Source organism: Cupressus sempervirens, chromosome 6, assembly GCF_028749045.1.
Source record: "Cupressus sempervirens isolate cs-2001-9-10 chromosome 6, ASM2874904v1, whole genome shotgun sequence".
Lineage (NCBI taxonomy): Eukaryota > Viridiplantae > Streptophyta > Pinopsida > Cupressales > Cupressaceae > Cupressus > Cupressus sempervirens.
Window position 1 is genome coordinate 703097233 of NC_143123.1, and position 24197 is coordinate 703121429.

Consider the following 24197-nt stretch of genomic DNA (forward strand, 5'->3'; position numbering starts at 1 on the left):
CAAATTTGTAGAATTTCCACTATCAATGATCACTTTGCAGCATTTTCCAACCATCTTACATCTAGTTTTGAAAAGACTTCTCCTTAAAATAGGTTCCTCATCACTTCCCTTATTACATAAGGTTCTTCTCACCATTACATTTTCACTAGCCTCAGGTCCACTTGTTGAACCCTCATTATCTCCTTGAATCACAACCTTTCTATTATCTTGCCTACTTTCAAAAGATCTACATTCAAAAGATCTATGCCCATCTTTACCACATATAAAACATTTACCATGAAAACCACCTCTAGAATAAGAATTGCTTCTTCCTTGGTAAGAACTAGTACCACCTCTATAAGAATCATCACCTTTCCACTCGGTCTTACCTTTGTCATCATTATTCCATTCAGATTTGCCTTTATCTTGCACAAAATTGTTAGATCTGCCACCTTCTCCATAGGATCTACCTCTGCCTCTTTGGAATCTACCACCTCTACCTCTTTGTCTTTGTTCATGCTTCTTTGTTAGGATCTCCTCAACTTTCAAGGCATATGGATATGCTTCCTCCACACTTCCCAATTTCACAAAACTTATTTCGTCTTGAATTCCAAATCTCAATCCATTTATGTATCTTGTAATTTTCTCAACATCATCATCCACATGTCCAATCTATAGAATTCCTTAGTATATTCTTTTACACCCATGTCTCTTTATCTCAAATTTTGCATCTTTCTCAACAAGCTAACTTGGTAATCAGCAAGAAAGAATTTTTTCTTTATCTTGTTCACCATCTTTGACCAAGTTCTAATAGTTTCCTTTCATCTCCTTTATCTATCAGTTTGCAAATGCTCCCACCACAATGAGGCATGACCTTTCAACCTAGTAACTGCAATCTTCACTTTCCTATTATTGGGAGTGTTTTCATACTCAAAGAACTTCTCCACTTCAAAGATCCAATCCAACATAGTATTGGTGTCCAATTTTCCATCATAAGGAACAACTTCTACAACAAGTTTTAAGTTTTCCCCAAACAATACTCTCAACAACCTTGCTTCATCTTGATCTTCTTCATGTTCTAGATTAGGGTTTGGTACTACTACTTTATCATCAGTTACATCATCAAGATGTGCTCCTTTCCTCTGAGTTGTCTCCATAGCATCTAATCTAGCTACAATCTATCTCAATGTATCCAATATTGCATTATCAACATTTCCTCTACCTTGAACCATCTTTACAAATCAGGTTCCTACAAGATCATAACCCTTTGTAAGTTATAGGTCAAATCCACAAATCTATTGTCCCACAACCAAATTCACTTAGGGTTCTACACGATCCAACTCCTGGTACAAATTGCCTCACACTTCAGCAATCTATTTGCACACTCAGGAACAACTATGCTTTGATACCACCTGATGCAAAAAGAGAAGGAAATAACTAAGGCCAAAGGCACACCTAGCTATCCAATCCACCTTGCAAGAGTTAACACAGTGAAAATCTAACACATAGAACCAACCACCAAAGGAGGAAGAGCAAACACATTCATTGATTCTTCAAATATTCAACATACATGCCCAGTTATAAGGCCTTCTGGGTTATGGCCAATTACAATATATACTTACAAACTCATGAACCAACTTCAAGTTCATATTCCAAACTCATATCCCTTTCAATATTTCTCGTTCTAAGTTCTACGAATCTGTCTAAAACTCAATCCTAGACCTCCTTAAATACTTGCCAAAATGGCTTACAGAAGATTCCAGAACATAGGAAAGCCACAAGTCAACTCACAACAAATATTAACTACCTATACCAAAAATGCGAGCAAAGTCGGCCCAAAGTGGAACCAGACATAGACTACTCGAAAAATGAAAGCTTTTCCAAAACTAGCACTCAGCATCCACACAAGCTCGGCATCCAAAGAATCACTCGACAACAATTACGAACTCAACATCCTCCAACACTTGGTAACCACAAAGGACTCAGAAACCAAAAGACCACTTGGCAACCAAAGGAACAATTAAAAACTAAAGGAATCACTCAGCAACCAAAGGAATCACTTGGCAATAACTAAGACTTTGGCAACCAAATAAAATTAGCGCTCAACAATAACTAGAGCTCGACAACGACTAGCAAAATGAATAAAAGTGCACCTAATTACAAGGCAACCCAAGATGCTCTCACATCAATGAGAATGTTCCTCTAGGATACACCAAGTCATAATGACTCTTCTCCAAGAAAAATCTCCACTAGGTCCATAATGAACTCATGTCCACCACAGGTGTAGGCTCCTCAAATTTCATGTTGAAACCTCCAAAGAGAAACTGTCTCTACAAATTTTCTTTTATCCAAGAGAATTATAGCCTCACCCAAGCTACTATCATAAATCCATACCAAGTTTCAAAACCAAAAGTGCACCATCATGAAGCTCTCCAATCCAATGACTAATGTACTCAATACCACTATCAAAACCTCCCACTGCATGTCTGCAATTCTAGGACACAATGTAACATCATAATATATTGTATCCACAAAGGAATACCACATGCTCTAATGAATATAACCTATCAAAAGAACTTGAAGCTACAAACACTTTGTAATCTATAGAAATAATATCAAATCCCATCCTTTATCTTCTTGCTCTACTTTCATCTTTGTTTGAACTACATCAATCTCACCAGCACCCTGTACAATCTTTAAAATCTTGTAGTTTTATTTAATCAAGATAGTAGGCCTGAACCTTCTAGGCTCTCAAACACTCCCTTGATAGTGTCTACTTCCAACATCACCACATCCAAAGCTCAAAATAAGACCATTTGCCTTAATAAGCTAAGTCAGTATTGTCTACAAAGACCTACAAATTTATTTTATCTGAACATCTCTTTTAAGAGATTCATCCTTTGGTTATAGAAAAATCCCAATTTGTAGCAAAACTAAGCTGCCACTACTGCTAATTTGACATCAAATTTGTTTATTGTTGCTTCCAAGCCGAGTGCCATACAAATTGGTGTCCACCATCTATGCCATTTTCCCAAAAAAAAGTATCTTTATTGACAAGACTATCCTCCAATGCAATTCTAAGGGTAAATAATTCTATAAACTTTCCAATATGCCCAAGGCAGTCCTTGCAATTCTAATTATCATAACTCTATACAAAATAACAATCTATTGCAACTTGAAGGAGGTGGATAGAGTGGATCAAAGGCAAACACCAACTAAAAGATAAGCATTCAGTTCAATGTGTAAAATACAAAGACTTATCACAATGTGCTACAAAACTTCATGCATAACTAAAATCTATTACAAGTCCTTAGAATGCTATAGCATTCTATCCACTCATGATCCATAATTATCAAATAAACATTTGATGCCTAAATCCTTACATAATGGCTCTATATATAGAGAGATTAAAACAATCTAGATAGTAAACTATTACAATCAAATAGCATGTGAAATATATGGCAGCGAACAGTTTATTGGATGGTGCTAGAAACTTCCATATTAAATATGGTATTTGGGAATCTGTATGGTTGGCACTCGCTGATAGAAAGAAACTTTTATTATTTTCAATATAGTTTGATTGCCAATAGTTTGGTGGTAGAAATTATGATCTACCAACACTCCCCTCTAATTTCTACCACAAATTACATCAAACTTCACAATATTCATTTTATCACTTAAATATTCAAATTTTTCTCTTGGCCATAATGCAGTCATAATTATATATGGAACTCTTCAGACTTAATAACTGCAACTATATTGTTCATATGATGTTTGCAAACATTTTGGTCTTCTTACTATTATAATCAGCATTTTTTTATGGGGATTCTAGGTTGTGGCCTTCTACAATCTGCTATCAAGTAAAACCTTAGTGACATCTAGCAATGATTGCTCCAGCAACTTCAAAATGCAATTGTGAGTCTTCAACTATGATGCCAATATTCCTTGATCAAATCAGCTGATGTCTCCCATAGATCTATCTGCTATAGCAGAACATAATTGTGTTCTCTCAACAATACAATTTTGAACAGCTTTCATTTGTCACAAATGGTGACAAGATCCATTGACAACATTACTTCATCTGTCACAAATGGTGACAGGATCCACTAGAAATCTTGATTAGCTTCATCTATCACAAATGGTGATAGGATCTCTGCTTAATCTTCAAAAATTTTGATTATAATAGACCACCCAAGATCTTAATCTGCTCTAATACCACTTGAAGGAGGTGGATAGAGTGGATTAAAGACAAACACCAACTAAAAGATAAGCATTGAGTTAAATATGTAAAATACAAAAACTTATCACAATGTGCTACAACACTTCATGCATAACTAAAATCTATTACAAGTCCTTAGAATGCTACAGCATTCTATCCACTCATGATCCACAATGATCAGATAAACATCCGATGCCTAAATCCTTACATAATGTCTCTATATATATAGAGAGAGAGAGAGAGAGATTGGAACAATCTAGATAGTAGACTATTACAGTCAAATAACATATGAAATATATGGCAACAAATAGTTTATTGGACAATGCTGGAAACTTCCATATTAAATATGGTAGTTTGGGAATCTGCATGGTTGGTAGTGGCCCATAGAAAACAACTTTTATTGTTTTTAATATAGTCTGACTGCCAATAGTTTGGTGGTAAAAATTATGATCTACCAACACAACTGACGTCCATATAATCTATAGATAAAAGGTTTTCCCCATCTACAAACTCATCACCACCATTCTCAGTAATAGTTAGTGCTAGTTCAACTTCCTCCAGCTCAGCTTCTATTCCTTATTATTATGTGATGGAACAAATACATTTGGCTCTAAACAAAACAACAATGACAATATTTTTCACTTACGATGTGCTTTAGCCTCTTCAGCTTCCAATTTATTTATATGCAACAACTTCCACTTTTTTTTAGGCTTGTCAGAATCTTGATAGACTTTCTTAGTGGTTAATCGTTCTACTCTCCCTATACCATATAGGCTCATTACCTACTCTAGCTCAACTTATCAGTTTTCATATGCATTCGTTTGAAATTTCTGTTTGCTAAGATAATCAATAATATATGCAGGAGACGATAATTGTTCTAGAAAAAACAGACTTAATTCTTTAATTTCTCTAAAACAACTTCGTTAGCGATAACACATGTATGCATCATCACACCAGGCCGGACATACTTTTTATTGCCAAATACCAAGGGCCATCTCTGCTCTGCCTCTCCATGATCAGCTCCTCCACCATGCTCTGCTAATTTTTCTATAGAAGACTCTACGAGATACAGTCTGTGAACCTCTCCAAAGAATACAAGTTTCTGCTGTTTTTGGTTCTACAATTTTCTGTCCCACTCTCTCGCAGTATCTTATATGGTCTGATATCAATTGTTAATTTTAAAGTCATATTAAAAATACACAAATAGAGATCAGAAATAAGATTTATTGTGATTCACCACAACTTATGACTGCGTCCACACCGAGAGCAGAACAAATACTTTGTTCAATTCTTACAGCTTAATTGCACAGAGCTTTGTCCACATATTTATACATTAGTCTTTAAAAGAAAACAAAGAGACAAATAAAAATAATATCAAATAAACAGACATAACATAACAGCCTAACAATCTGAATGAATTACTCTTTCGACAACTACTTTAACTACTAATCTGAATTATTAGACATAGTTAAACTCGGCAATTGGACAACCACATGAGTCTATTCAATGATCATCAACAAGTGCTTGCAGGGGCTTTTTATATTGCTCCACGTCACCCCCTGATATGCCTTCCAACATCCTCACAACCTGGCCCATGCTCGGCCTCCTATTCTCATCTTCTTGAATGCACAGAATGCCTACCACCACTGCCCTTCTCACCTCTTCAATATCCACCTTGTCTGCAATCTTTGAAGAAATGGTCTGATTTGCCCTTAGGGAATCCTCCAAACAGAGGGCGTCACCATTTACCAATAAATTGCAGCTACGCTGAAGAATAAGGACAGCAAGAGCTAAAATGAATACACAATGATCCTTGAGGAACCAGTCCATTTGCTCAATTACAGATGCCAAGAAAAGGAAGAAATATATCTTGTGTTTATTCTTGCTAGGTTCTAATGAGATGTTATATAGACCATAGCATAGGCGTTGTTGATTTGAAACCTTGCCGATTTCTAATGGTCATATCTGATTTGATTTTTTTACTTGGTGAAATTTGACTCCATTTCCCATTAAATAAGTCCTTTTATTTGGTAAAATTGGTACTGTTGATCTTAATTTACCTTTCCCAAATATGTATTTGTTGTCCAGATATTTGACTTATTTGTTTCAAATATGTTTTTTTACTTCATCAATTTGACTTTGACTTGAATGTTGTTATTTGGTGAAATGTATTTTGATTTGTCATTATATAAGAGTCATTATTTGATGAAAAATTTCCTGATTTTTCATTATCTTTGAATAGTATATTTATATTATCTATGATGAATATGTATGTTGGTGAAATTTATTTTTTTTCAAATTAATGTTGTAAGATGGTTAAATTTAACTTGATTTGTCTTTAAATAAATATCATTGATTGAACGAATTTGATATGATTTCTCTTTAAATAAGAGTCATTACTTGGTAGAATTTATTTTGATTGTTATTATAATCTCTTAATGTTATGTTTTCTTTAACAGATATACTCTTCTTGGTAAAAAAATGACTTGATTTATCTTTAAATAAGTGTTGTATGTGGTAAAATTTATGTTTAGTTGACATCACTTGATGAGATTTCAATTGAAATAGATCTTCAAACACATATATTACTATGTTTGATATTTAGAATTTAGATAACAATCAATTGTTTACAAGAATTAATACTCGGTAAACACACCTTGTGTGCAATGGGTATGTCAATGTGCAATGCGTATGTCAAAGACTTGTGAAAAACTGAATTACCAATTTTATTTTTAATGACCTGTGGAATATATGAGGTAATCTAGTGATACATTAAGAAAATTGTGTGTATGTTAAGGTACAAAGAGACAAATGACAACTCGAAATTGATTGTGTGTCCACTTATGCTAAATATGGCTACTATTTTTTTATTTTTTTATTTTTTTGTGCACGTGTGTGTGTTTGCGCATGTGCATGTGCTTGAGAGAGAGAGAGAGAGAGAGAGAGAGAGAGAGAGAGAGTGCTTGAGAGAGAGAGAGAGAGAGAGAGAGAGAGAGAGAGAGAGTGTGTGTGTGTGTTATACTAGTTTAGTTCTTTACAGATGATGTGAGGGAGGTGTATATTATACTACAAGGTAATATGACAATCCAAGTAATATAGCAACACAAAAATTTATTTTATTTTGTTGCCCATTTTTCATGTTATTTATTTTCTCTATTTATGTAGGTTGGAATTCCAAGATGAATATGGGTAATAGTTAAACATAGTATGAGCCTTAAGTTGGCTTACATGTGTTGAATTTTGAATCTCCAACTCCTAAGCTTCAACTATAAGTGCTAGAGTCCATAATAACACATAAACACCTTTGATAAGGCCTCTCTTGATATTTCGGCATGTTTTAGAAATAAAATAAAGACCAATCTCACTAATGGCAATTTGATGAGTTGTTTGTGATTTGACTACCATGTGTTTATATCTCCGACAACTATGTATTCATGATTTTTCAAGTACTTTGTGTTCTATTTGCAAGTATTTAGAAAGTTTTAACTAATTATTGTATACATGGATTCCTTCCTTCCCCAATGCCCTCCATAGGGGAAGCCTCAGGGCATAATTGAAATTTATTATGGCAGTTGAGAAAGTGTCATAAACACTAGACACACATTTATAGTGGAGTAGTCAAAATGATATATTATTTTGTAAAGGATAATTTAATGTCTAGGGACTACATTTTATGTGCTCACATTCCAACATCATCCAAAAAATAAGTCATAAAATAATAGGTGGAATAGGTGCAATTTAAGAAAAAATCTGGCAAGTAGGGTAAGCATTGTGTTATTATTAGTTCATAAAGATTTTAAAATAATAAAGTAGGAATACTAATGTATATACATGTATATGAATATGCATGCATGGATGTGTGTGTGTGTGTGTGTGTGTGTGTGTGTAAAATCATTATTTTCTCTTATGTACTGAGTCATATTTAATTACCTTTATAAATTGGATTGTGGCTTGTTTTCATATTGTGTTTTTTTGTATTCATTTGACTTGTTACAATTATTTTCCATATTTCATTTTCCTCATACATTTTAATGAGAAGGTGGGAAAATTTGACTAATACAACAAGTTATGATGCAAAACTCCCAAGAAAGTGCACTAAAGTGAGTATGACATGGGGACAAAATATTGCATTGACATCTCCCAATACCACAAGTTATGATGCAAAGCTCCCAAGAAGGTGTAATAAAGTGAATGTGACATGGGGACAAAGTGATGCATAAACAAAGTATGATAATTATATCAAAAAGTGTATGAGAAAAAGAGATGCAGTTCACAATAATATAAAGCAAAAATAATACATCAAACTATGTACAAAAACAAAAAAAAATCCAATTTGTATGCAAGTTGGATGGCTTCAATATTTGGATGAGCATAAAAGATATTAGTAGAATCAAAAGAATCAATATCTAATGTTTTAAGTATACAAGTAAAAGTATAATGAAGTTTTCCAAAGGTATATAAATTATTTATGTTAACAGTTGAGAAATTATAGACCATGAAATTGAAGGAAGTTTTAAGCTTAATATTAGGGTAACGTTAGTTGAAGGAAGTGACTTATACTTCAAGTATTTCTACTTTTAAGCCCTAGGAAAGGGAAAGAAAGTTGTGGCTAGACTAGAGATTTTCTTGGCCTACACAAGGTTGTAGATTGTGCTTGAATGTAACAAAAAGGATGGTAATTCATATTGATAATTAATATAGTGTGCTATAATTTGGGTCTTATTTGTTTTTCATAAGATGTCTCTTATTCTGCATGTTCAGTAAAGCTTCGCTTATAGTGGCATATAGTCTCATTTATCCCAAACCTTTTAAGATATTATTTAATGGATATCAACTACATCTAATTCTTGAAATGAAATAACTTCCAACACTATATTCATGTGTGGTGAATACAAAAAGATGAACCATCAACATATAGAAAGAATTATTTTTTCCCTCAAAATTTCGATGCATCATATTCTATTTCTTCACAGTTCTACACCATTATACTAGTTTAGTTCTTTAAAGATGAGGTGAGGGAGTCATGCGCATTATGCTACAAGGTAATATGGAAATCCAAGTAATATAGCAATAAGAAAATTTGTTTTTTTTTTTTTTTGCCCCTTTTTCTTGTTATTCATTTTCTCTATTTATGTAGGTTGAAATTATAGGATGAATATGTGTAATAGTTAAACATAGCATGAGTTTAAGGTGGCTTGCATGTGTTGAATTAAAATTTTGAATCTCCAACTCCTAGGCTTCAAATGTAAGTTCTAGAGGATAATAATAAATCAACACCTTTGATAAGGCCTCTCATAATATTTTGGCATGTTTTGGAAAAATAAAAGTAAAGACCATGAGGTTTCAAGAAGCCTTATGTAGTGTTTCAAGTATAAAAGTAAAAATACCATGAGGTGAACCTTGTTATTGAGTTCCTCTTGAGTGTTCAACATTGATTGGTTGATTCTTCATTGATCCCTGTAACTCTTTCTCGTCACATGATACAATTAACAAAACTAGTCTTTTTTGTAACTGTTTCTCTTCACATACAACTAATAAAAATAATCTTTCTCAGAGAAAAAAATATTTTACCTAATAAAAGAATGTATTTGATATGATTATTAATGTACAAGAGTGAGAAAAGGAGAACTAATAACGTAGTAGAATAAGTACATCTACTTTCCAACTAGCATCACAAAAAGCTATTTATAGTCAAACAAGATAAATCTAAAAGAACAATATGATGCCTAATTTAAACATAAGCATATGAGTACAATATGAGTGGCTTCTTATAGACCATATTGGATACCAAGTTACAATATAATAAAATAGAATCTCTAAGAATGTGAAAATAAAGAAAACCACATGAAAGTAAACTACTCCCGCCCTCAAACCAAGTAAACTACTCCTTCCTCCCTCTCTCTCTTTATATATATATATATATATATGTGTGTGTGTCTAGCCAGCACAATGATCATCGATGAGTGCTTTCAAGCAGCTCTCATATTGTTCAATGTTACCTTCTAATTTTCCTTCCAACATCCGGACAACTTGAGCCATGCTTGGCCTTACATTCTCATCCTGTTGAATGCACAGAATGCTCGCTACAACTGCTCTTCTTACCTCTTCAACATCTGCATTCTCGGCAATCATTTCGTCCACAATAGCGATGGTGTTTTCGTTGACAACTGAGCTGCCGCCCACGTGGGAAAGTAGCGCCGAGATTTCTGCACATTCAAATCATTATTTCGTCGCCCAGAGATTATCTCCAGCAGTGTCATGCCAAAGCTGTATACGTCCACCTTCACTGTTGTTGGCACACCGGTCAGCCACTCGGGAGCCAAATATCCTCTCGTCCCTCTTGTTGTTGTTAGCACTTTATTGAAATCTCTGCCAAAAATCTTTGCTAATCCAAAATCTGCTAACTTGGGACAAAAATCCGCATCCAAAAGAATATTTTCTGGCTTGACATCACAGTGGATGATACGATCTTTGCATTCTTCGTGGAGATAAAGTAACCCCCTTGCAGTGCCCAAAGCGATTGCAAATCTGGTTTTCCAGTCCAACACCTTGTCTTCTTTTCCTTCTATGGATGCGCGGTACAAGAAAAAGTTGAGAGATCCGTTTTGTATGTACTCATAAACAAGCATTCTCTTGGAGCCTTCCACGCAGAATCCCAAAAGCTTCACCAAATTCACATGATGGATGTTTCCAATGGTGCTTATCTCAGCTCGAAATTACTTCTCTGCTTGTGCACTACTCTCTAATTTTTTCACCCCTACAAGTGTATTATCCGACAAGGTCCCTTTGAAGACAGAGCCAAATGCTCACTTTCCCAACTTATGGCTGAAATTGTTGGTTGCAAGTTTGAGCTCTTCGTAGCTGAATGTTCTGAGCAATGTTGCTGTACCGTCTTCGTCATCTACTATCTGAGGCATTATTCTAGTCCTGCCCTGAACAAACAGCCATGCACCGATAATAAAAATACCCAAAACAGCAATGCCCAGAGGAATTGAAATGGAGAGCACAAGAACTGCGCTGCTTGTCCCTCCTCTCTTGGCTGACACGTCAGAAGCAGCCAATCGAATGAAGAATAGCTGGCCATGAGAAGAATTAGAATTAGAGTAAATGCTTAACAGATCGCCAAACCACAATTTACAAACAAAAGGATTTGAACCAGTGAAAGCAAAGGCTGTGCAGGAGCAATTCTTGAGACAAGCGATTTTGCATCCGTGTAGAGTCGACTCCTGAATTTATTAAGCGACTTCTTTGCCAGATATGGACTTGTCGGTGACGTGGAGGAAACCATCGGTGGAGGAGCAATTTAATGGTGTATCTCGAACACAGCCACTTAACCACCACTCCTGAGAAGTAGCGTTTCGTGGGTGGAAGCCATTGATACATCTGCATGATTGAACGTTTTGTTGGGTGAAGCAGACTCCATAAGCCCCGTATATGCCATACACGTCGCATATTGATTGGGGTTGATCCCAAACCATGTACCACCCGTTGTTAACCCAATAGTAAGTTGATAACTCGCCGTTCGGTTTCAGAGTTTCCTTCGCAATCATCGGACCAGCATTGGGTGTAAACCAGAATGTGTGGTACATTCTTGTGGGAGAAAACGTTGCGAATTCATCGTTGTATACAGAACCAGCTCTGGCCCCTGGCAAACGGGTAAAGTAGCTGCTAGTCCAATCCCCCGTGGTGTAATATGAAACACCATTTTCATACTGCAGTAAAAACTCTGTCTTTCCCGTGGATGGATTCATTTGGTGAATGAATTTCCCAGGCGCTGGATCCACTAAGCTCTTCCAAGACTTCACTTTTATGCCTTTCCAAAATTTCATGGTAGGCATGATATGATCTATGGGATGCGCAAAACTCTTCCAGATAGTCTCAGAAGTGTTTTGGGCTCCTAGAAGAACGAAATTGCCAGTGTCAAGTATGGTAGCCATGGATGCGGCCACTGTTTGCTGAGTATCGTTAGTCGACCAAATGACTTCTCCTTGTAAATCAGAGATCGTGAGATAGCCAAATGCAGAGAGCATCAAAACGCCGGGCATGTTTTTGATGGGAGTTTCTGTAGAAACCTGAAAGATCCAAACAACAGCAGAGAATATAATATCCAATACTCAAAAATCAACAATATATAAAAGTAAAATACGCTACTCTGATCAAGAACAGAGGATACTCTGTTTATTTTGTTTTATTCAAATTCATGATCACAATATATATGAGCCGCAGACAGCCACAATGTAATTTACACTTTTTTCTGTGTATAAAAAGAAATAGCTTATAGACCAACTCATAATGGCAGCGTAGACGTTATTGAAAGCTACAATCAAGGCAATAATACAGTGCATTGAACATGTAATGACGCAAGATATGGTACAACTTAAGAGTTATTATTTGAACTGAACTTAAACTACTGATGACTAGATTCTAATGCATGGACTACCAGTCAACATGCTCTTTATTAAGAAAGCAAACAAGAAATGGAAATTAGAACTGAAAGCTTTGACTGTGAGAATGAAGTCTTGATCTCATGCCAAATCTATTCATTGTGATGTGCAATGGAGTTGGAGTTGGAATGGTAAACCTGGAGTTGTTAATGGCATCAATTCTTCATACTCCCCCTTGATGCTGAGAGGACTCACAATCTGATCTCTGAGTACCAAAAACTGATCTTTTGCAACTACCTTTGTGAAGATGTCTGCAATTTGCTCCTTTGTGCTGATGTACTTCAACTCAACCACTTTATTTTGTACCAAATCTCTGATGAAATGTTGTTTCAGATCAAAGTGTTTGGTCCTACTGTGATGAACCGGATTCTTGGCCAATTTAATGGCACTTATGTTGTCACAAAAAATCACAATAGGCTGAACCTGTATCTGTCCAATTTCTTCAAGAAGCTTTCTAATCCATAAAGCTTGTGTGCCAACTGAAGTGACCGCAACATATTCCACTTCTGTAGAAGAGAGAGCAACCATTCTTTGCTTCTTTAAACTCCATGTAATTAAACCAGAACCCAAAGAAAAACAATTACCAGATGTAGATTTTCGATCATCCAAACAACCTCACCAATCTGAATCACTAAAGCCAACAAGCTCAAACTTATTAGAAGAATAGTGAATGCCAAAATCTACTGTGCTTTTCACACACCTCAAAATTCTCTTGGCTGCATTCATATGTTCCTCTGATGGATTTGTCATATACCTTGAAACCAATGAAACTGAATAAGCAATATCAGGCCTTGTGTGAGTTTAAAATATCAAACTCCCCACAATGCTCTTGTATGATGTCTCATCAACAATTTCAACACCATCATCTCTACATAATGCAACTCCATGAGCAATTGGAGTGGAAAGAGGTTTACAATCAGCCATATCAAATTTCTTCAACATATCTTTTGCATATTTTTCTTGACAAATAAAAATTTCATCTTTACCTTGATAAACCTCCATGCCAAGAAAGTACTTCATGAGACCTAAATCTTTCATCTCAAACTCATTCATCATAGAAACTTTAAATTCATCTTTCATCTTTGAACTACTACCCATATATAAAAAATCATCAACATACAAACTCACAATGAGAATATCATTATCTTCTTGTTTGTAGTAAAGGGTAGGTTCACTCTTACTTCTTTGAAAGCCATTTTGCTGAAAATATCCATCAATTCTTGCATACCATGCACGTGGTGCTTGCTTGAGGCCATACAAAGCCTTCTTCAACTTGTAGACATAATCTTCTTTGCCTTGAATCTCAAAACCTTGTGGCTATCCCACATATACCTCTTCTTCTAAGTACCCATTCAAGAAGGCATTTTTCACATCCATGTGATGAATACTCCATTTCTTTTGAGCTACAAGAGAGATTAGCATCCTAATAGTTTCTTGTCTTGGTACTGGTGCAAAAAAAATTTCATAATCAATGCCATACCTTTGAGTGAAACCTTTAGCAACCAATCTTGCCTTGTGTCTTTCAACACTCCCATCACTATTATACTTGGTCTTATAGACCCATTTTGTGCCAATCTTCTTCTTCTTATGTGGAAGATCTACAAGCTCCCATGTTTCATTCCTATTAATGGAATCCATCTCTTCATTCATTTCTTGCATCCAAACTTCATTAACACATGCATCTTCAAAACATGATGGCTCAAAATCAGCTTTAGGAAGTAATGCAAAATTTACTGTCTCACCTATTGGATCTTCTTCATGTGCTTGATTTTGACACCTCTCATAGATATCACTCAATCTTCTTACCTTCCTTGGAGGACTTGAGGATGGACTTGCTCTTGGGATTGGTGAGGGGTTTCTTGGTGGGCTTGGTGATCTTGAAATAGAACTATTAGCTGGCTACTCATTATCATTATCAGCAATATCATCATCATCCAAAACTGATTTTGGCTTTTCAACATGTTTTTGATGACCATAAACTCCCCCTTCATCAAAAATCACATCTCTTGAAACAACAATCTTATTAGTAATAGGATTGAATAATCTATAAGCTTTTCTTTCCTCACTATAGCCCACAAAAATACATTATTCACTTTTAGCATCTAGCTTTTGGCTATTCTGATCAGGGATGCGAACATAAGCCAAACAACCAAAAATTTTGAAATGATTTACATTAGGCTTTTTCTCATACCATGCTTCATATGGAGTCATCTTGTGTAGGGCACTTGTAGGACTCCTGTTGAGAATATATACGGCTGTAGCAACTGAATCAGCCTAATAAGAATTGTTCAAACCCTTGATTTGTAACATGCTCCTTGCCATTTCTACCACAGTAAGGTTCTTCCTTTTAGCCACTCCATTCTGTTGGGGTGTGTATGCAGTTGTGAGTTGTCTTTTGATGCCATTCATCTCACAAAAATTTTGAAAATTATTTGAGCAAAACTCTCCTCCTCGATCTATTCTCAAACATCTGATTGTGTTCCCTTTCTCATTCTCTACACGAGCTTTAAATCTCTTGAATGTATGAAAGGCTTCATCCTTAGTCTTCAAAAAATATACCCAACACATGCATGAGTAATCATCAATAAAAGTAATGAAATATGACGACTTACCCAAACTTTGTGTTTGCATTGGACTAAAAATATCTGAATGAATAAGTTGAAGTGGGTATTGGGCCCACCATGCATTGCCTTTTGGAAATGATTCCCTTGAATGTTTCCCTTTTGCACACCCTTCACAAATCTATTTATGCTCTTCAACCTTAGGCAATCCAAGAACTAATGCATTTGATGTTAGATTCTTCAAACTATTGAAATTCAAATGGCCATACCTGAGATGCCACAACCAACTTTTATCCTCATAAGCCATATTGACAAGCTAATTATCATTTTGACCAAACTTCAAAGGAAACATCCTATTCCTTGTCATAGGAAAAACTATAATCACTTTATTTTTTTTATTCTTATCATAGATAGTATAGTGCATGTTCTCAAATACCACTCTATAATTCTTCTCACATAGCTGCCCAACACTCAATAAATTATGCTTTAACTTGGGAGATAATAAATATCTTGAACACTTTTCATACCTTCTTTGTCTGAACATCCATGGCTCCTTTCACCGCAACATCCACAGTATTATTATTACCAAGGGTAATATTGGATCTATAACTATCATCAAGCTTTGAAAATATTTCTTTGTTACCAAACATATGGTTAGAGCATCCAGAATCCAAATACCAAACATCATTCACATTACTTTCACCTTTCCCATAGCACAAAAATAAATTACCCGAGGAAGGATCCTCATCTTGTTGGGCATAATTTGCATTATTGTTACCTGATTTCAGTCTACACTCTCTCTCAAAATGTCCATACTTATTGCAATGATAGCATTGGATGTTCCTTTTATCAAATCTACCTCTACCTCTTCCTCCTTGAGCACCTCCTCTTCCTCTAGATCCTCTTGAAAAATTCTGATTTTGGCCTCTTCCCGAGCCTTTGTTGTTGTTACTACTGCTGCTAGCACCATCGTTCTTTAAAATTTGCAATTGGGAAGAAAAATCCTTCTCATTAACACTGGTAGATGTGTCCTTTATTCTATCCTCATGTGATATAAAAGATCCAACCAATTCATCATACTCCATGGTAGCTGAATTTTTGCTTTCTTCTATGGCAATTACTACAATATTCCATCTTGGGGTTAGAGATCTCAATACCTTTTGTATTATTTTCTCTTGAGCAATAGATTCACCCAAAGTGGCCATTTTATGAGTCACATCTTTCACTCTCACATAGAAATCTCCCACACTCTCTGTCTCCTTCATCTTCAAGTTCTCATATTCTCTTTTCAAGGTTTGTAGCTTCACAACCTTGATCTGATCATTGCCATGGTAAGCATCTTTTAGAGTCTTCCAGGCCTCTTTTGATGTCTGTGCATCAGCAATTCGAGGAAACAAGCTCTTATCAAGAGCCATCTAAATGTGAAACAATGTCATTGCATTTTTCTTCTCAGCTTCTTTCTTCAATCTTCTGTCATTAGGTTGGAGAGTATTCCAATCTGCAGGTTCTTCATATCCAGATTCAACGATCTCCCAAAAATCTTTCCCAATCAAAAATGTCTTCGTCTTGATTGACCAATATTGATAATCAACTCCATCAAACTCTAGGATTTGCAAATTGTTTGCCATGTTGTTGTCTTCCAAACACCTTCAACTCTGATACCAAATGTAGAAACCTGAAAGATCCAAACAACAGCAGAGAAAATAATATCCAATACTCAAAAATCAACAATATATAAAAGTAAAATATGCTACTCTACTCAAGAACAGAGGATACTCTGTTTATTTTGTTTTATTCAAATTCATGATCACAATATTTATGAGCCGCAGACAGCCACAATGTAATTTACACTTTTTTCTATGTATAAAAAGAAATAGCTTATAGCCCAACTCATAATGGCAATGTAGACGTTATTGAAGGCTACAATCAAGGCAATAATACAGTGCATTGAACATGTAATGATGCAGAGTTCACCGTATTGAAGATATGGTGCAACTTAAGAGTTATTATTTGAACTAAACATAAACTAATGATGACTAGATTCTAATGCATGGACTACCAGTCAACATGCTCTTTATTAAGAAAGCAAACAAGAAATGGAAATTAGAACTGAAAGCTTTGACGGTGAGAATGAAGTCTTGATCTCATGCCGAATCTACTCATTGTGATGTGCAATGGAGTTGGAGTTGAACGGTAGACCTGGAGTTGTTAACGGCATCAATTCTTTAGTTTCTCTATTAGCCACCCAAATGATGGTCTTCTCAGAGATTTGGGCATACCAGATGCCAACATGCCAGTTGTTTGTTCCATTGAGATTGAAAAACCCAATTCAAAAGTGCCATTTTTAGAAATGATGGTCTGCTTTTCCGTGAGAGAAGCCCCCAAAGAGAGGGTGTCGCCATCGACAACTAACGAATTGCAAAGTGGATGGAGACTAAGCATGGAAAGAGCCAAAATGAAACATTTAATACAGTTGAATGCAGAATGATTTTTGAAGAACTAAGCCATTTTCTTTCGACAAAAGTTGTGATCCTTTCTGGTTTGTAACAAGATACTGAGAACACCACAAACACATTTTATTGACTTGGAAGACAAGGCGATGGTTAATAGATCGTCAGCGCATGATTGAACTTACTTTATTTGACTTTTAATGTTTTTATCATCCCTATAATTCATTGTGGAGTTGTTGGGCCTAGTTAATTATTATTTTTCTAGAACTCATGCTTGAACAGAGGGGCCTAAGGATGAAATGATATGAGTAATGATCTTGAGGTCTGAATTAAAAATTGTTTTTCAAGAATATGGTAGGTACTGAAAATATACTTTATAGAATTATTAATTATTATTAATATTAAATAAAAAAATCAATGATAATTTTCTATTCATATGATGGAGCATTGGATCTAATTATTTATATTTACAAGAGCATATATAAATTATTGTTATTTACATTTATGTTTACAAGAGTACACATAAATAATTCTTATTCATATGATGTATGGTGGAACTATTGAGAAAAATATATTTTTAAGTTGTACATTGTTGAAAATATTAAAATGTTGAACAAGTTTTTTAAAAATATTATATTTATGTGTGATTTTCATTTTTCATTCAAACATGGCAAGTAAAAAAAGGTAAGAACAAAAAATGCATAAAAGAGTTTTAAAATGGTAAGAATAGGGAAAATAGAAAATGGCCTAGATTGAAGAGTAAGAGTGGATCGCAATGAATGCATGAGATTCTACACCTCATTAGATGCCCTTTTATTAAGATCATTAATAGAAGATATGCAAGTTAGAGAATATTGTATTTGAAATTGTAATTCTATATTGCAATGATAGCTATTATTTTAATTATGTAGATTACAAACTTTTATGGATTTGGTATAGAGTTTGACATATTGTAATTTTTTATTTAGTTAATTAATTTTGTGATCTTTAAGTTCAATAATAAGAGACACAAAGTTTCTACCTAAAATGCCGATAATTTAGGTTAGGTGAAAGTAAAGATTAAGGCAACAAAGGAGGGAAGGATGAGACAAATAGATTATAGAGATAGAGAGGGGAAGAAGTAAAGATAGATAAAGATGTAAAGTTTTAAAGGAATAGTTTTATGATGAAAAAAAAGAAAACCTTTGGAAATTATTTGAGTACTTTATGTGCATGCAACTTAGCTTGTTCTTAGCTATCTTTCTCTTCATATGGTCAAAGTGACCTTAAAATAACAAAGCCATATCACCTAAATATTGGCAACACTAAGATGCATCACTCATATTTCGTACATTGCGCTAGAATAAATGTATTGATGGAATAACCTCAATCTATATTTTATTTTTTAATAATAAAATTAAAGATGTAAAATAATAAAATAAAGAAACTAGAATTAGTATATATGTGCTTTTAATTAGTCCTTTATATATCCAAATTCATTTCATTTCTTTAATTAAGTGTGTAATGTGGATGACATGTGGATACAACCTTAAAAATTTGAATGTATAAAATATATATTCTAATTTTCTATGAATAGAAGGGATTATTATTAAATTAAAAAAAAATTTAGCCAACCCTTAAACAAAAAGGTTTAGGTAGGAGTTAGCTAAACACATATTTTGAAGATTTGAATTTGAGAAGGTTGAGTTTATGGTTGCAAGGATGTTTGAAATATGTGAATGTCTAAATGCAATAAACAACTAAATAGAAAAATACATGTTGTGGGAGTGGAGAAGAGAAAAATTATTTGAGGCATTTTGTTAGCCAATCTAGGTGGCCTTTTTGTGCTTCAAACTTTTTACACATATTTGGAAACATACAAATGCGACCCACTTGTAAGAAAAGAAAAAATATTTGTAGAAACGGAAAACTACGTGTGATAGTGGACTATTTTTTAGTTGTGGGGATTTTCGAACTAGTTTGTGAGTAGCGGCACCTTCAACGTATGTTGAGATACTAAGATCATTGATGAGACCTCGCCAATGTTGAACATACAAATGCCTCAATTTGTATACTATGGGCAGATTATAAAATATTTTGTAATTCCTTTGATTTTAAAATTTAACATGCTTGTTACAACATTATTGTAGTGCATGGTTTAACATATTTTTTGTCTTCGGTTTATGAAAGGGAGCTATATTTCTTTAAATCTTTGGGTTGGATGAAATCTCTTTGAGGGCTTTCTTTACCAGAATGAGCTAGGTCGTGATTTTTATTTGTTTTCTCCAAGGTTTGTTACAATTATTTTACACCTTTCCTTTTTCTCATACATTTGTTCTCTCCAAAGTTTGGTTTCTTGTATTCTTTTGAGTATTTGCAATTATTTTACATATTTCATTTTGCACATACAATTGCTAACAAGGTGGGTGAAATTTGACCAATACAACAATTTATGATGCAAAGCTCACAAGAAAGAACACCAAAGTGAGTGTGACATAGTGTCAAAATATTGCATTCACATCTCCCAATACCATGCAAGCTATGATGCAAAGCTCAAAAGAAAGTGTAACAAATTGTATGTGACATGGCATTCAAATGACACATTGACAAAGTGTGATAATTGTATCAATAAATGTATAAAAAATGTTGAAGATGTAACAAAATGGAACAAGAAAAATAATACATTAAACTAAATACAAAAAGAAACTAAAATCTAATTTGTATCGATATTTATAAATTGGTGGCTTTAATGTTCCTGTTCAATTATTTGATTAGTATTAAAGATATGAATAGAATCAAAAGAATTATTATCCAATATCTCAAGCATACAAGAAAATGTCTCATGTAGGCATACTATCTTATTGAAATCTTCTTCATTTCTCAGCAATGCTTGTTTGACTTTTCATTGATACATGTAACTCTTTTTCTTTGTACAAGACTAACAAAAGTAACCTTCATGGGAAAAGAATAATATTTTACCAAATAGATTATTTTACTTGAGAAGAACATCAATGTATAACCACTTTTCTTATATAGGAGCGAGGGAGGGAGAGATAGAACAGGGAGGTAAGAAAAGGTACAACTACTTGCCAAGTAGCAGCTAAAAATGCTAAATGTGAGTAAATAAATAATATTAAACTTATAAGGATAGTGTTGAAATTCAAAGGTGGCTACAAATGTAATGATATTTCCTTAAAAGTATATATATTCCAAAGGTGACGCTCCTCATATAAATAAGTGTAAGCCATAAATAGACATGTCCCTTTAAGGGACATGTCTATTTTTTTATTGATAATTAATATTATAACCATAGTTATATTATTATATTATATTAATTTATAATAGATATAACCATGGTTATATATAATTATTATATTAATTTATCTCATATTATAATAAACACATATATAACTATATATCATAGAGAATTATATATAGGTTTATCCAACAGAAGCTACCACACATCAACACTGCCTCTTAGTTAGGGAGGATAAACACATGATCATATATTTCCTCAATATAGGAATATCTTTGATCAGAAGATATTCAACATTTTGATATCAAGAGTATCGGTCTTCTAGAATATCAACATGTGATATTCACCAATTACTCAAATGGGGTTTCAATATCACATCTGATATCAAGAATATTGGTCTCTTAGAATATCAACATTCAATATTCACCAAGTACTTAAATAAGGTGCGACATCACATCTGATATCATGAGTATTGGTCTCCCAGAATATCATACGATATTCACCAATCACTCAAAATAAAGTTTGATATCAAATATGATATCAAGAGTATTGGCCTCCTAGAATATCAATGATATTCAACAAATACTTTGAGTAATGGTCTTCCAAAATGTTGAGATGCAAGGCATTCACCATTTACTCAATTTTTTTGATCTCATAATACAGGTTATTGTAAGATCATCACCTTACACCAACTTCTCCAAATACAAGTGATGATCATTTGGAAGTCGTCATTATATATACAGGGGGTAGTCCCATTAAAAATTACATGATCACGAGGTATATTCATGAATCACATTCCTCTTGACTACTACAAGTTATTGATCACTAGAGAATCCATCTCAGCATAGTTTACTCCCTCTGAGTCAATAAGACTGAGATCACCAAAGGTTGACTGAATCACATCCTCTATCTGCTCCCTCTCTTTCAAGGTTGCTTGAAATGTCAGCCTCCCTCTGAATCTCAATCTCCCTCTTTTTCTTGCAAGAACATTCTCGAAGAAAAGATCAAGGTATATAGCTCGTAGAAATAAAGAAAGTGGCTGCTACAAAAACCCAAGAATAATAATTCTACATAATAAGATCATTTCAATATAATATAGATCCAACTTAAATTTATATTTTATATATATTGTTTTCTTATTAATGCCACATGTAATCATCTAAAATGATCATTTTCACTTATTTTCTTCACAAATTATTTAGAAAATATGTTTAGTCGTATAATTTATCACAACTTAAATATTTCATTTATGATATTCCCATATAATGTCAAACATGATAAGGTACTTAATGAAATAAATAAGCAATAATAATAAAACATAACTTCGAATATTACTCATTAAACATATTTTTAAAATTACTAATAAAACTTACCCTTATTCCCGAAGCCTCTATCATATTATATAAATCTTCATTCATACTAACATGCATTCACGTGGGATGTGATGAATGGTGGTCTTAGCCTTTTGTTTATTCTCAATTTGTGAATTTTACTTGTCCCGTATTTCATAAGTATCTATTTTTGATGTTATGTATCACTTCTACCACGATACTGTTCCTTATTGGGTGGACTTCATCTGCCATGTCTAATTATCTTCGACTCTTAATAGGTTAAAGCTTATTCATGACTTTGTATTTTCTTTGTTTGCTTTATCATTTTGTTTATGTCTTTAAACTTCTGATGATATTAATCTCATCACCTTTCCTCAGAGGTACTCGTATTTGATTTATTTTCTTGTTTATCCTTATCCCTTTCCTTATGGTTCAGCATTGCGTCACACCCACCTTGTCACTGTTTGCTTATACGGCTCTGTCCGATGTGTTGAGTCGATGTCATTGGATTTAATGCTTAGAGAACTCTTTATTGTTCTCTGTGGTTTGAACAGACTTAGGCATAATTGACTCTGTTTAATATTTTATATTAATTCTTTCCTTCACCAAAATCTGTCATGGCATTTAAAAACTTTACTTTTCCTCTAAATGTAAGTTTGTTTCACCTTTTTTTGGTGCCTTTCCTGAAAGACTTATTTTCAAGTTCCCGCCATCCCATACTTCACGTGGTGGGTTGCCTTCAGAATTAGAGTGTTTGATATGGATTATTGATGTTATATGAATTTGACGTTTGATGATTGTCGTCTTCAGATTTGGTGATCCCCATATGCTCCTCTGTGAATAACCACAGTCTTATCTCTCTAAGATCTTTTCTCACAATGTAGGGTCTAAGAGTATGCTCACTCCTCTTGTTTATCTTGAATTCTCTACACTCCGCAAACGAATGGTTGATTAGTTTTAACGTGGCTATGATTCTAAACATCACCTTGACTATTTGTACTTCCCTTAATCCTTCTCTTACATCAGTCTGTGGTGATAATTTTATACATCCATACAGATTTGTCCATCTTGTCTCATTAATAGCCTCATATTAACTATGTAATATTCGACTTCTGAAGGCAATAATGGAAGACAAATACACAAGAAAGAAAACTTATTATATTGTCATACTATCTTGCTGAATACATTATAATAAATATCTATTTATAGAGGTCTAAGAACTCTCTGGAATACAAACCATACTTATTACATATCTAATATTAGTTAGTCTATATTAAATGTCTCAGCCATCAAATGACTTTCAGCATTGAACAATGGATGGTGGATGGCTAAGTCAGCGGCTAGAATAGCTAAAGCAGTTAGGTTGTCTGCTATTTATGGCAGACTGTAGGCTGTCGACAGTGGGTGGTCAGAAGAAATTAATACTGCCAACACTCCCCCCTTAATTTCTACCATTAACATATTTTGCATCAATAATACCCAATTTTTCTCATAGATATTCGAAGTTACTTTTTGGTAATGCCTTGGCGAAAATATCTGCCAATTGATCTTCAGATTTGCAGAACTCAAGGTAGATTTCTCCATTGTTGACCGATTCTTTGATGAAATGGTACCTTGTATCAATATTTTTGCTCCTCTTATGAAATACATGATTCTTAGATAATGCTATTGCTGATTTGTTATCACAAAGGATTGGTGTTGGTCCCCCCTGATGATGATGAAGATCGAGGAAAACTTGATGCATCCATACTGCTTGACATGTTGTAGAAGTGGTAGCTACACATTCTTCTTCAGCTGATGAGATCGTCACTATAGGTTGCTTCTTTGATGCCCATGACACGGCTCCTGATCCAAGGTGAAAGATATATCTAGACTGCTCTTCCTATCATCAATGCTACCTACAAAATCACTATTAGTATAACCAATCAAACCAAAATCATTAGCTTTCAAATATAGGATTCCATATCCCATTGTTCTT

The 24197-nt window shown here is 34.2% G+C and overlaps 1 pseudogene; it reads right to left on the bottom strand.

Moving 5' to 3' along the window:
- Positions 1-5701: 5701 nt before the first annotated feature.
- Positions 5702-22306, bottom strand: LOC149554218 (G-type lectin S-receptor-like serine/threonine-protein kinase At2g19130; annotated as a pseudogene).
- Positions 22307-24197: the final 1891 nt, after the last annotated feature.